Below are 15,773 nucleotides of genomic sequence, written 5' to 3'. Positions count from 1 at the left end.
ATACTAATCAGCCATTGCAATGTTAAGGCAGTGTAATTCACAGCTACGCTATAGTTGTATAACTTGTTGTTTCTGTGCCTGAAAAATAGTGTGCCTAGATGAAAAATCCATTCCAATGAAGGTTCCTCCAGGTTGAAATAGAGGATGGACCTCCCTAGAGAAATTAGGACTAATAAAAACTATTTTTAAAAACATAATTGTAAATAAAACTATACTAAATCCAATCTTTCAGTCTTATTCATTTGCTAGACACATGTGAAATGACTGATGGTAAACATTGGAAGACTATGAATTGTAGCAAGTCATGCTCCTGTTTTAGATGTTTATTAACAGCACCAGTGTTAGTAATGATGCTGAGGTGACCTACAGTATTGCTTTAACAACCACTGAATTAACACACTGCTACCAGACTGTAATAGGCCTGTGAGTGGACGGGAGATTGTTGAAAGAATCCCTCTCTAAAGACGACTTGTCATTTCACAAGTAAGTTAAACGCACAATTACACAGTCAAGAGGAGATACAGTGGTTATGAACTTCCAGAAGGACTAGTGCCTTGTTAATTTGAATGTAGATGATGTATGCATATCAAAAAGAGAGACAACTGCACAATTCAAGTTCAAGTTTATTGTTCTCAACAAAGTGAGTTAAACTAATTTACATCCAAAGGCATAGTACCAAGAGCCATCGAACAACAAAATAATTACAATACAATTGTCAATCTTTATTTGTTTATTTCATTATCCATGTTCTGCATTCAGTCCAAGAGAGGATACACTTGTAGAAGTAGAGAATAGGTTACCTCTTATATCATCCTGATTTAAAAAGATGATTTAGGTCAGCCAGTCAATCTGTTAATAACCTTTAAGGCCTACACATTACCGATGAGTCAGATGATTGAAAGAAAATAAGTCACCATCCAGGGTTTGTCACCAGTATGAATGAAAAACACATGTTCACTGAGAAGCTGAGCAGGTGACATCGGGACATCCCTTAAAGCATGATCCATTTTTTGCAGTTCTCTGTAGCACCGGAACATCGTTAAGGTGTACTAAATAAAGGAGCTTTGTGATCTGATCATATACTTACAGTGATAACCACCCCGTAAATCTGTCTTCGCCACAGCAGCAAACATTAGGCTTATCATTAGTGGACTCCTGGTAAGAAGAGATAAATCACTGTTCTTCATTAATGGGAAATGGACTTATTGTGTCCCTAATCCTTAACGATACTAATGACTCAACACAATCTTTCTTCTCCTTTAATTATGACTAACGGGAATTTCCTGGAGATTAAAAGACTTCAATGACACATCCGATCGACTCGAACAAAGCATTTATTCAGTTACTGTTCAGAGTAGGTGCAGTAATATTTAGTACAAAATTGATGTCAAACTGATCGTACATCTTATACACTACATATTTGTATTGTATTTCTCCAACGCAGTGGAGAGGAAGATGCAATATTATATCGGAATAATTTATATATCGATATATACAACATATTTTGATGATTGTGATATGTGCTTGTTTCATATACCTCAAATGAATGCACAGATCGTAAATTGCTAATGGTATGCTCAATGACTTAAATGCTCAATGACTTAAATGCTCAATGACATAAATGCTCAATGACTTAAATGCTCAATGACTTAAATGCTCAATGACTTAAATATAACATGTCAATGTAGTTTCCATTTCCCTACTGGGGAAAAAACAGTTCCATACATTATGTCTCAGTTCATTGTGAGGCAGCTGTCTCACTCTAGCCTCAGCCCTAGTTCCAGTTCCTGCCCCAGCCAAGCCAGACAAACCCTGGGTTTGGAAGATCCATGGTGAAGAGAAGCACTGCTTCCCAATATAAATAGCCTGAGCAGAGCATGTATACTGACAGATTAAAACATCTTTGAAGTTTGCCATACATCAGTTGAAAACTCCCATCCTGGTTTTAAAGCTAATAAGCTTAAATCTTCCAGCAGTCAGAGCTGTTCATCCAGAAACATTTTAATCCCAGCTTTGATGATACGTTATGTGCTGAAGGAAGGAGAAAAAAAAACTGTTCTTCTGAAAACTTTAAAGTGACAAGAACATTGATAGGCTATATGCATAGAAAGCCTGCGACAATTGCATTGGAAGAGTCTGGGTTCTCCCTCCGCTTAGCACGAGGCACTCTCTAATTCTCCATTGTCACAGTCCCCCTCTCAAATTACAGCTCAACCAGACTCCTTAATAGAGGACATCAATAACAACATACAAACATGAACATAAACGTTTGCTCCAGCTTTCTGCTCTATAACAGGCTGTAGCTCACTGGAAGATTAGGCTTGTATCAGACAGACAGAGAGAGAGGGGTTGGGGGTGGTCGGGGGAGAGAGATGGAGAGAGGGAGGGAGAGGGAGGCGGAGAGGGAGGGAGAGTGCTTTTCACCTCGGATTCCACTGTCATTTTCGACCTGAAAAAAAACATGCAGCACCCAGAACTGCAGTCTGGTTTCCATGGCAACAACAGGCTATTATCCTACACTGTCATTCATTATGAAGGGACTTTACTTGACAGTGAGAGGAGAGCTGGACAGCGGGAGAGGGGTTACTCTCACACTGTGCCATGGGAGGGAAAAGAAGGAGGGAGTGAACATTTCTACTTGAGAAAAGGAAGATTTACCACACATTTCATACCTCTTAACAGTAGAACCTCATACAAACCAGTTACGGATTGACCGGTCAACTGAGCGGATATCAAACCAAGACATTTATGATTAAATGCAAACAACAAAACAGAATAACTATAGGGTACCGACAAACCTGAATGTTATTAGAGTATCTTCCTACATCGTTAGAAAATACATGTACATATGCAATGCATATTTTCCTTGAAAGGTTGATGTGGTTTTACTGTAAATTTCATAGTTAAACATTTTCAAGACAACCTCCATTCCCAACATATTTGTATCTCTGATGTTCTACTGTATTTTTGTTAGCGTATCATTAACAATCACATGTCCATAGTTGTGCCCAATGCTCCAATATAAAACTTATATATGCCTATCTTTAAATGTGTGTTTCAAAAGTAAAATGTTTAAATCATAATTAAATGATCCAAATATGTGCTCTCCACCACTTGTATTTATTTGATATACAGTATTCTATTTGGTTTAGCATTTTCCCTCCCTTAAATAACGCTATGAGAATTCCAGCACTAGTTTTGGTAAGGGACAAGTGTATGATGATTCAGGCCCAACATGATTGGCAGAGATTCAAAAGCACTTTTTGGCGACAAGGGGGAAGTTGAATAATATCAAGATCCAAAACATGGATGGGTGAAAATGTTACCAAATATTTCCTATTCACAAAAAATGTCCAAGTCACTGAGTAGTTTATGGTTCAGCAGAACGTCACGTCCATCTCCCGTCGCCGTTTGTTAGACCCATAATGCACTGTGCTGTAGAGGGTCCCCTGTCTGGAACCAAGGTGGAAATGATTATGGAACAGGAAGAAACTATTTCAATTTGAAATGGATAGCTTTGCTTTTTCAGAGTACATGGAAAAAGACCCCTCCTTCCCCCGTTACCAACACACACACACACACACACACACACACACACACACACACACACACACACACACACACACACACACACACACACACACACACACAAACACACACACACACACACACACACACACACACACACACACACACACACACACACACACACACACACACACACACACACACAAAAAAAACATTCCTTACCCCAGGACACTTGAACTGGTGACTATCCGGGAGAATATGATAGATTTATTGAAAGGTAAACAAACAATAGGCTTATATTTCGGGATACGCCTTAATCAGAGACTTGATGCCAACTTCGACAAACTAACTTACATTGTTAGTTGCAGAATATTGCAATATCATTGCACTTAAAGGACGTAATTAAATACATAAAGCATGCAAGACATGGACAGGCCATTAAAGGTCAACATAGTAGAACACAATAAAACTCTGTCGTATCAGTATAATATACTGTATATTTCTTCACCATAGTGGAAGCCCACAGCATATGCAGTAGCTGCAGTAACATCTTGGCCTGGGGGCGAAGGAGGGGGCTTGGGTGGTGGTGGGCTAGGCAGAAGCAGCTGGAAACATTCTCCTCTCCCCACTCCAAGAGGGGAGTGGGTCTGTGAGGAGAGGAGGAAAGGAGGAGGCCTTCACTCAAAGCACCCGCTCAAGAGGCCTGTTAGGAACACACAGAGGCTGTCATGCTGCTTCCTCAAGGTCAATGGGTTTACTCTGGCAGGCTACTCCAACTCAATGGCATCGTTACAATTTCATTACAGCAACGGTTTTGTGAGAGAAAGAAAAAAATAAAGAAGGTGTATGTAGAATCCAGAAGAGTCTCAGACCAGACGGCCATGCGGGATGACAATACACTAGATTTCAATGGGAAGATGTCCTTTCAAGATATTCATCGAGTGGTGGATGCTGGATAATGTCTGGGGTGCGGCTTTGGAGGAGTTCAAAGAAGCCATTTTGTGAAAAACGGTCCAACAGCCTCTATTTCAAACACATTGTTGAGATACAACTTTCAGGATCATTCAACTCATATAAGTATTCAAGTTTGAACAAGATCCTCCTGCAAATACCCTGATGACGGCATTCATCGAAATGTGTTGGTTTTAAGTAAATTGTCCTACCAAGTTACTGAATATCAAAATGTATGTGCTGAGACCAAAATTATATACATTATATTAAATAACCAAACCACAGCTGTGCTTTCCTGCACCACCCTCCTCATAACGTATATGGACTATGCAGTGTCCGGTGGGATATTCTCTAAATGAAAGTAGCAGCTCACAATATGCGCATGAACATGAAAAGGTATACAGAGCCAAAAATGGATTTGTTTTATTTTAAAACCCAATCTATCTCTCTCCCCTTCTCTCTCTATCTCTCTCAAAATCCATGCAGAGCAGTCGCTCATACACGCTAAAGCTCTCTGCTGCAGAAAGTAGGCCAAAAGCCATTCAAGGGAGAAACAGAGAGAAGGAGAGAGGAAAGGAGAGAGCGCATAAAAAACTATACATCCAACAAGTCTGCTGAGGAGAGGAGAAAAAAAGTGCTGATTCTTTTTCAAAGACAACCTTTATTTAGAATAATTACACTGTTTAATATGCAAGCCAATACAAAACATATTGTCATCAGAATGTATACATCAAGTAAAGCCCTGGGTGCCTTGAAGATTCCTGTGCCTTCATTCGGCAGATTTTCTTCATCTCTCCAACAAATGAAACCATCAATCAATCGTGCCCTGTATTATAGATAGTATTCAAATGTATTTGCTTATATTTGCATTTCCATCTTCAAAATGTATTTCCTGAATCAAGAAAAAGCAGTGCATTCTATATTTGTTTCTAGTGTCCTTGTACAAAAACAACACCATTTTGATTAATAATGTATGAAGGATGTTTTTATATTCACTGATTATACTGGAGTAGGTGGTCTATTAATAAACTTTGCCTTTACAGCTTCTCCTTTTCCATAGTCAACTGTTCCAGAAGGAAAAACCCCTGGTAACGCTTCACTCAAAGCCAACAGGTATAATGCATTAGGAGGATGCAGTTATAATGCTGTATAATATCAAGACTTCTTTGGCTGTGACCACACTCTCCGAGGGTGTCTCGGGGGGAGTTGGGATATGCAAAAAATACATTTCCAATTCCCACATGTATTAATACATACTTGTACATCTGTGAAATAGGACAAATATTAGCACCCAACTAATTTGTATTATTATTGTTAACACTTCACTTGACACCTAGAGTCATAACATGTTATGACTCGGTCATAACCATGTAATAATATGTCATAACAGCTAACATAACTTGTCATAACCTGTTATAATATGGTCAAAACACTGTCATGTTCCATATATTTACCTGTTGTTACATATACAATTGAAGTCGGAAGTTTACATACAGTTAGGTTGGAGTCATTAAAACTCGTTTTTCAAGCCCTCCACAAATTACTTGTTAACAGACTATAGTTTTGGCAAGTCGGTTAGGACATCTACTTTGTGCATGTGTAACAGTGTAGGTTCCGTCCCTCTCTTCGCCCCAACCTGGGCTCGAGAACCAGGGACCCTTGCACACATCAACAACTGACACCCCACGAAGCATCGTTACCCATCGCGCCACAAAAGCCACGGCCCTTGCAACGCAAGGAGAAACCCTACTTCAGGTCTCAGAGCGAGTGACGTCACTGATTGAAACGCTATTAGCGCGCACCACCGCTAACTAACTAGCCATTTCACATCGGTTACACATGACATAAGTAAGAAGTTTACAGAAGTTTACATACACTAAGTTGATTGTGCCTTTAAACAGCTTGGAAAATTCCAGAAAATGATGTCATGGCTTTAGAAGCTTCTAATAGGCTAACTGACATCCTTTGAGTCAATTGGAGATGTACCTGTGGATGTATTTCAAGGCCTACCTTCAAACTCAGTGCCTCTTTGCTTGACATCATGGGAAAATCAAAAGAAATCATCCAAGACCTCAGAAAAAAATTGTAGACCTCCACAAGACTGGTTCAGCCTTGGGAGCAATTTCCAAACGCCTGAAGATACCACGTTCATCTGTACAAACTATAGTACGCAAGTATAAACACCATGGGACCACGCAGCCGTCATACCGCTCAGGAAGGAGACGCGTTCTGTCTCCTAGAGATGAACGTACTTTGGTGCAAAAAGTGCAAATCAATCCCAGAACAACAGCAAAGGACTTTGTGAAGATGCTGGAGGAAACTGGTACAAAAGTATCTATATCTACAGTAAAACGAGTCCTATATCGACATATCCTGAAAAGCCGCTCAGCAAGGAAGAAGCCACTCCTCCAAAACCACCATAAAAAAGCTAGACTACGGTTTGCAACTGCACATGGGGACAAAGATCATACTTTTTGGAGAAATATACTCTGGTCTGATGAAACAAAAATAGAACTGTTTGGCCATAATGACCATCGTTATGTTTGGAGGAAAAAGGGGGAGGCTTGTAGGCCGAAGAACACCATCCCAACCGTGAAGCACGGGGGTGGCAGCATCATGTTGTGGGGGTGCTTTGCTGCAGGAGGGACTGGTGCACTTCACAAAATAGATGGTATCATGAGGATGGAAATGTATGTGGATTTTTTGAAGCAACATCTCAAGACATCAGTCAGGAAGTTCAAGCTTGGTTGCAAATGGGTCTTCCAAATGGACAATGATCCCAAGCATACTTCCAAAGTTGTGGCAAAATGGCTAAAGACAACAAAGTCAAGGTATTGGAGTGGCCATCACAAAGCCCTAACCTCAATCCTATAGAAAATTTGTGGGCAGAACTGAAAAAGTGTGTGCGAGCAAGGAGGCCTACAAACCTGACTCAGTTACACCAGCTCTGTCAGGAGGAATGGGCCAAAATTCACCCAACTTACTGTGGGAAGCTTGTGGAAGGCTACCCGAAACGTTTCACCCAAATTAAACAATTTGAAGGCAATGCTACCAAATACTAATTGAGTGTATGTAAACTTCTGATCCACTGGGAATGTGATGAAAGAAATAAAAGCTGAAATAAATCATTCTCTCTCCTATTATTCTGACATTTCACATTCTAAAATAAAGTGGTGATCCTAACTGACTTAAGACAGGGAATTTTTACTAGGATTAAATGTCAGGAATTGTGAAAAACTGATTTTAAATGTATTTGGCTAAGGTGTATGTAAACTTCCGACTTCAACTGTATTGCATTATTTTATGGCTGGTTATGACAACAAAACCTACCACACAAGGCAACACATTTCATTACACCATAGCCTACTTGTCAACAGTATGATTATGTTATATAGCATTTTCTGAAATTGACCATATTAAATTATCATTGTAATTGTAATTGCACACACATTGATGTCAGACATGCACCTACCACAATGCTCGGTTGCTGATGACTGGGATGAATGCAGGAGTAGATTTCAGGAGCAGGACAAGACACCCTCTTTGTGACTAATGACTGACATAAGGGCATGTACGTGATAGGCCTATCTGGCATATATGATTGTGATGGTCATAACGCTTCTTGACAGTGTCATAAAGTATATTTCATTTAAAATATGATGGAAAGAAAACATGACTGTAAAGAATTCATTACAACAACAACAACAACAACAACAACAACAACAAAGAATTTAAGAAACAAACTTTCAAATGAAAGGAATCTTATTGGCAGGGAAAAAACACATTTGAATAAATGTGAGTTTTGACACTCTTATGTAGGTGTCATAACCAGCCATAAAATAATGCAATATATGTAACAACAGGTAAATATATGGGACATGACAGTGTTATGGCCATATTATGACAGGTTATGACATATTATGACATGGTTATGACTGTGTCATAATGTGTTATGATGCTAGGCGTCAAGTCAAGTGTTACTTAATAATTAATATCAACACTTATCATAAGCATTATCGTCTTCTAATGATCCTGACTAAATAACAGCGATTTTGAGAATTCTGACTATATAACAGACGTGAGCTTTATGACACGACACAAGACATAGATGCTTACTACAAATAACAAACAAATGATAAAGCATTATAGCTGTGAGCTTCAGTAAAATGGCATCAACCAAAACCTCATCGAAGCAGTGAAGCCTTGGTACAGAAACGCAACATTAGAAGGAAACAAAGATGTCTATTTTCCCATGATGTTTCTGGTTAATCCTTTGGTAGACGGCAGAGGACGGAGGACGGGCGACGACACAGCTATGGCCATTGTGTGTCTAAGAGAGCAGCTTCCTGTTTTGTCCCATCCCTGCGGGTGGGTAGACACACTCCTCTCATACATGGCTGGCATCTCTTGAAATATACAGTCTGAGCTGATGTGAACAGCGTGTCCTACACACAGTCATAGCGTACAAAATGTCTGATCTGTGTCAGAGAGACTAACGCTTCCCTCCCCATCAGATTATTTATGAGCTGTTCAGGGAAGGGAAGTTTGTTCATATACATTTGTATACTACAGTGCATATGGTCAGGTTTGTATTCACAATCATAACACTTGGATATACTTGACCTGCATCACTACTGACTGCTGTTTATATTATGTTTTAATGTCTGTCACCTTATTGTAGTTCAATAACATTTTCTAGCAATCATCTAGCAATTTGACATTTGCGATGTGTGTGAACAGGATCCTTTTGGAGGTTTTGCTGATATTATGTGTGTTAACTTAAAGGGATAGTTCACATTTTATTTTCCAACCCTATTACCACTGGTGTTCTACTGTATTTATTGTGAAATAATTGTCATAGTCTCATAGATTAAAACAATAAGTATGATTTCCATTCCCATTCCTAAGCGTTTCCATTTTCAAGTCAGAAAATGTCAGAATAACTTTAAACAACAACAACAGAAAGACAGGTTTCGGAATCTTTATTGTTGGAAAACAGCAATGTTGCAAATGCAATTGTAAATGTTTTTGTTTACATGCAGTACATCATCAATCTGAGATATTCTGAACAAGTATACACTTAAAAGAGAAAGACATACAATTCTATCATTATAAATAGGTGGTTTCCTGTAAGATATGTATTAAAAAACTCCCCCACATAGAACCTGAGAAACCAAGCTAGGTTTGGTATACAATGAGTGTACAAAACATTAGGAACACCTTCCTAATATTGAGTTGCACCCGCAGAACAGCCTCAATTCATTGGTTGGCTGGATGTCCTTTGGATGGTGGACCGTCTTGATACACACGGGAAACTGTTGAGTGTGAAATCCCCAGCAGCGTTGCAGTTCTTGACTCAAACCAGTGTGCCTAGCAGCTACTACCATACCCCGTTCAAGGGCACTTAAATATTTTGTCTTGCCCATTCACCCTCTGGATGGCACACATACACAATCCATGTCTCAATTGTCTCAAGGCTTAATAATCCTTCTTAAACCTGTCTTCTCCCCTTCATCTACACTGATTGAAGTGGATTTAACATGTGACATCAATAAGGGATCACAGATTTCACCTGGATTCACCTGGTCAGTCTATGTCATGGAAAGAGCAGGTGTTCCTAATGTTTTGAACACTTAGTGTACAATATAGCAACATCTCATCTAAATCGGTAGGCTTATCCTTTCTGAGAATTATACTAAAACATCATTTTCAAAAATATCAAGGTTGACTTGATATTTTGACATTGTTTTTTTCCAGCCTATAAATCTTTATATCTAAAAGTTTAAATGAAAGGTTTTATAATGCACTGTCAAAGCGACAATCACTGGTCATTTTTTTAAATTAGTCAACCCCTCTCCTAACTCACTAGGGTACAGTATAAACTAGTGCTGTCAAACGATTAAAATAATGAATTAACTTAATGGCATCCCTTAATTGCAATTTAGAATTTGCCCAAATTTGTCCCTAAATAAACAATTTTCCATTTAAAAAGCAGTGCATTGAGTTATAGGCATGCTATGTTTTGATTGTAAGGGAAAGAAACATAAAATAATCTGCATCAGAGGATTTTAATGGCACCATAAACAACACAAAAGGATCCACATCAGAATGTTTAAATAGCATTTTCACCATAAACAACACAAAGGGATCCACATCAGAATGTTTAAATAGCATTTTCACCATAAACAACACAAAGGGATCCACATCAGAATGTTTAAATAGCATTTTCACCATAAACAACACAAAATGATCTTCATCAGAATGTTTAAATAGCATTTTCACCATAAACAACACAAAGGGATCCACATCAGAATGTTTAAATAGCATTTTCACCATAAACAACACAAAAGGATCCACATCAGAATGTTTAAATAGCATTTTCACCATAAACAACACAAAAGGATCCACATCAGAATGTTTAAATAGCATTTTCACCATAAACAACACAAAATGATCTTCATCAGAATGTTTAAATAGCATTTTCACCATAAACAACACAAAGGGATCCACATCAGAATGTTTAAATAGCATTTTCACCATAAACAACACAAAATGATCTTCATCAGAATGTTTAAATAGCATTTTCACCATAAACAACACAAAATGATCTTCATCAGAATGTTTAAATAGCATTTTCACCATAAACAACACAAAAGTCACTGTAACATACAGCTATTAATGCTCCCAATGTTTAAGTAGGCCTACTCCCTCTTATCAATGTTCTTGAAGTTTAACACTTGCGTGCACACACACACACTTCAGGCTACACGTAGCTTTGTGTGTGGAAAAAATGTCATCACAGGTAAGACATTTAACTTGTTTAGTACTGTCTGTTTGTAACTCCACTCACTACTTGTAGCTGTATAGTCTGTTTGTTTGTGTTGTTGGTCTTAGCTAGCTTAATGTTCCGGTCAGTAGATAGCTAGCACTCACTCACTCAAGTGTCTGTTAGCATCGTTATGAAAAGAGGCATGAGGGAAGGCCTACAATATTATGTTTTTCTAAGTAGTGAGAACGCTCAGGAGCAGGTAATGTTGAAAAGTCATCTTTAGACATGTTGTACTTTTCTTAAATGTAGTTATGTAATTGACTAAAACAAGCAGACAACAAGAAAATTGCGTTTGAAAAAGGTCAAGTTTTTCTGTGAGCCAATGGGGTAACCTAGGTAACTACAGGTTGTATTCCCCACAGGCGACTTTCTATCTTTTACTGACTAGGAATGAGCACAGTTTTTGCAGTTAGCCAATGGGGTAACCACAGGTTTTTTTCACCAGATGGGGTCACCACATCTAGTACCGACTGGGTCTATGGATACAAAGAACAAAGAGCATTTAAACCCAGAAGACAATAACAACAGATCAGCCAGGTCTTAGTTCATGTCAAATATAATACAGCTATTAGATCTTTCCTAGGCTACTGATCCATGTTCTTCAACATGAACTAGTCACAAGCTGCTATTAGAATTGGGATAATTTGTTTAAATCTTTTTAACCTGAGATAACAACAAAAACAGTTAATGCATGGAATGGATGTCTTGTTCTGATTAAATCAATTGTGTGAAGTTAGTTGAATCAAGAAGCTAGTGGATGTTTGAGCAACACAATAGAGACAGACAGCTCTACCGAGACCGTGTGCACACTGCACACAGCACAGAGCGTGTTGTGTGTTGCACTTAAAGGGGTCCATGCAGAAACGCGTGTGCTTAAAATGGTCTGTGCGGTGAAGAAATGGAGATGTGATTAACGACGTCAAAGAATTGAATGGCATTAAAGATATCAGGCGTTATTAACGCGTTAGAGCAGCAGGTAGCCTAACGGTTAAGCGCATTGGGCCAGTAACTAAAAGGTTGCTGGTTTGAATCCCCAAGCTGACTAAGTGAAAAGTCTGTTGATGTGCGCCCTTGAGCAAGGCACTTAACCCTAGTTGCTCTTGATAAGAGCGTCTGCAAAACAACGTAAATGTTAACTTTGACAGTTCTTGTAAAAGCGCCCACTCACACATAATATGTGTGAGACAGAGATGTCAAAACCTTGTTCTCACCATTGGCGTGGCATGTGGGATTTATTTTTAAAGGACTGAGAAAAAGGGCCACTTGCCAACTCTTATTAATTCTACATGGAAAAACTATGTAACAAAAGCACAGCAGCAGATTAAAAAACAGCCGTACCAACTAAACAGTATCATAAGGTACATTTTGTAGCTTACGCCTCCATATTTAACCACTCATAGTAGTAAATAAATACATTTGATTTGATCTAAAAGCTAGTTATAATAGATTATTTAACATGAATTTTTTAAATGTCTTTTTTTCTGTATGTTCACTATCTGACTGACAGAAGACCCACAGTAACACAGGAGACGTTCATTACACATTCTGTATGTTCACTATCTGACTGACAGAAGACCCACAGTAACACAGGAGACGTTCATTACACATTCTGCCTGTTCACTATCTGACTGACAGAAGACCCACAGTAACACAGGAGACGTTCATTACACATTCTGTATGTTCACTATCTGACTGACAGAAGACCCACAGTAACACAGGAGACGTTCATTACACATTCTGTATGTTCACTATCTGACTGACAGAAGACCCACAGTAACACAGGAGACGCTCATTACACATTGTAATTAATAAACAGCTTGCTTTCTTTTTCATCAAAAAAGGGGAATTTGGTTATTCTTTGCTGGGCAAATGATGGTAACGCTTTATAATAGTGTTAATTTATAAGCCATTTATAGATCATTTATAAATCACCAGTTAATGATTTGCTGAACATTTTTGTATGTCATTGTTTATTAAACATTAGTAAGCTATTTTTAAATGGTTAAGACTATAACGCCTTTGTGTTATTATAATATCATAATGATTCCAACTAAATAGCAGCTATTTGTAAATGGTTAAGACTATAACGCCTTTGTGTTATTATAATATCATAATGATTCCAACTAAATAGCAGCTATTTGTAAATGGTTAAGACTTTAACTCCTTTGTGTTATTATAATATCATAATGATTCCAACTAAATAGCAGCTATTTGTAAATGGTTAAGACTATAACTCCTTTGTGTTATTATAATATCATAATGATTCCAACTAAATAACAGCTATTTTTAAATGGTTAAGACTTTAACTCCTTTGTGTTATTATAATATCATAATGATTCCAACTAAATAGCAGCTATTTGTAAATGGTTAAGACTATAACTCCTTTGTGTTATTATAATATCATAATGATTCCAACTAAATAGCAGCTATTTGTAAATGGTTAAGACTATAACTCCTTTGTGTTATTATAATATCATAATGATTCCAACTAAATAACAGCTATTTTTAAATGGTTAAGACTTTAACTCCTTTGTGTTATTATAATATCATAATGATTCCAACTAAATAGCAGCTATTTGTAAATGGTTAAGACTATAACTCCTTTGTGTTATTATAATATCATAATGATTCCAACTAAATAACAGCTATTTTTAAATGGTTAAGACTTTAACTCCTTTGTGTTATTATAATATCATAATGATTCCAACTAAATAACAGCTATTTTTAGTCGGACCCTTTTTTTTTACAGCATATAAACACATAACATATTGTAAGTATTATAATAAGATATTATCCAGACCATCTGACATAAAAAGAAAATGGGACAGTTTGATGAAAAAGCTTTAAATAAAGTTTAAAATCCAGGCATGTCACATGACTACGCAAAACAGCGCCCTAGGGCTCATTATTCTTATAACAAGTAATGAAGCATTATACCCACTGGCTGTAAGCAGTGTTACCGTTCATGGTTTACACACACATGATATGTTGGTTAACAAAGTACCTGATAATGGTTTATTAGCGTGTATAAACAGACCTTCACATGAATAGTTTATCAGATCAATTGAAGAAATGTTGGGAATGACAAAAAAAATGTATCAGAAAGATTTGAATAAGGGCAATTCAGACTGGTTGATAATCTAAACCAGACTTGTTTCTATGATAAAGGATGTGGTTTGAGATCAACTTGCAACAGATATAACAGTGGTTCAGATCACGAATAGAAGGAGTGCTTATACTGTGCAAGATAGTGGCTATATTGTACAGAAGGGTTATTCTTTGGGATAGCCATAGGAGAATGCGCCTGTGTAGATGAATCCAAAGATAAAGCCTATCATAGATTATCTATTAATCACAATAATTACACATTCCCCTCTCAGGGTTAAACCTGAGAGACTGGAGAGAGTTGGTTGGTGTGCCTGTGTTCATTTTTCTGTCTGTGTGTTTGTGTCTGTATGTGTGCCTGTGTTAATTTTTCTGTCTGTGTGTTTGTGTCTGTATGTGTGCCTGTGTTAATTTTTCTGTCTGTGTGTTTGTGTCTGTATGTGTGCCTGTGTTAATTTTTCTGTCTGTGTGTTTGTGTCTGTATGTGTGCCTGTGTTCATTTTTCTGTCTGTGTGTTTGTGTCTGTATGTGTACCTGTGTTAATTTTTCTGTCTGTGTGTTTGTGTCTGTCTGTGTACCTGTGTTCATTTTTCTGTCTGTGTGTTTGTGTCTGTATGTGTGCCTGTGTTCATTTTTCTGTCTGTGTGTTTGTGTCTGTATGTGTGCCTGTGTTCATTTTTCTGTCTGTGTGTTTGTGTCTGTATGTGTGCCTGTGTTCATTTTTCTGTCTGTGTGTTTGTGTCTGTATGTGTGCCTGTGTTCATTTTTCTGTCTGTGTGTTTGTGTCTGTATGTGTACCTGTGTTCATTTTTCTGTCTGTGTGTTTGTGTCTGTATGTGTACCTGTGTTCATTTTTCTGTCTGTGTGTTTGTGTCTGTATGTGTGCCTGTGTTCATTTTTCTGTCTGTGTGTTTGTGTCTGTATGTGTACCTGTGTTCATTTTTCTGTCTGTGTGTTTGTGTCTGTATGTGTACCTGTGTTCATTTTTCTGTCTGTGTGTTTGTGTCTGTAGGTGTGCCTGTGTTCATTTTTCTGTCTGTGTGTTTGTGTCTGTATGTGTGCCTGTGTTCATTTTTCTGTCTGTGTGTTTGTGTCTGTATGTGTGCCTGTGTTCATTTTTCTGTCTGTGTGTTTGTGTCTGTATGTGTGCCTGTGTTAATTTTTCTGTCTGTGTGTTTGTGTCTGTATGTGTGCCTGTGTTAATTTTTCTGTCTGTGTGTTTGTGTCTGTATGTGTGCCTGTGTTCATTTTTCTGTCTGTGTGTTTGTGTCTGTATGTGTACCTGTGTTAATTTTTCTGTCTGTGTGTTTGTGTCTGTCTGTGTACCTGTGTTCATTTTTCTGTCTGTGTGTTTGTGTCT

The 15,773-nt window shown here is 37.9% G+C and overlaps 1 long non-coding RNA gene across 2 annotated transcripts in view; it reads right to left on the bottom strand.

The window, feature by feature from the left end:
• Window positions 1–9,444: 9,444 nt before the first annotated feature.
• LOC123744727 (uncharacterized) overlaps window positions 9,445–15,773 on the bottom strand; it is a 94,475-nt gene continuing 88,146 nt past the window's right edge. For both annotated transcript variants that reach the window (XR_006771153.2, XR_006771154.2), the window contains exon 6: window positions 9,445–11,784. This is a non-coding gene — a long non-coding RNA (uncharacterized LOC123744727). The remainder of the gene's footprint in view (window positions 11,785–15,773) is intronic.

Source organism: Salmo salar, chromosome 09 (genome assembly GCF_965601325.2).
Source record: "Salmo salar chromosome 09, fSalSal1, whole genome shotgun sequence".
Lineage (NCBI taxonomy): Eukaryota > Metazoa > Chordata > Actinopteri > Salmoniformes > Salmonidae > Salmo > Salmo salar.
The sequence above is the reverse complement of the archived record's forward strand: the minus strand, read 5'-3'. Positions and strand labels throughout refer to the sequence as shown.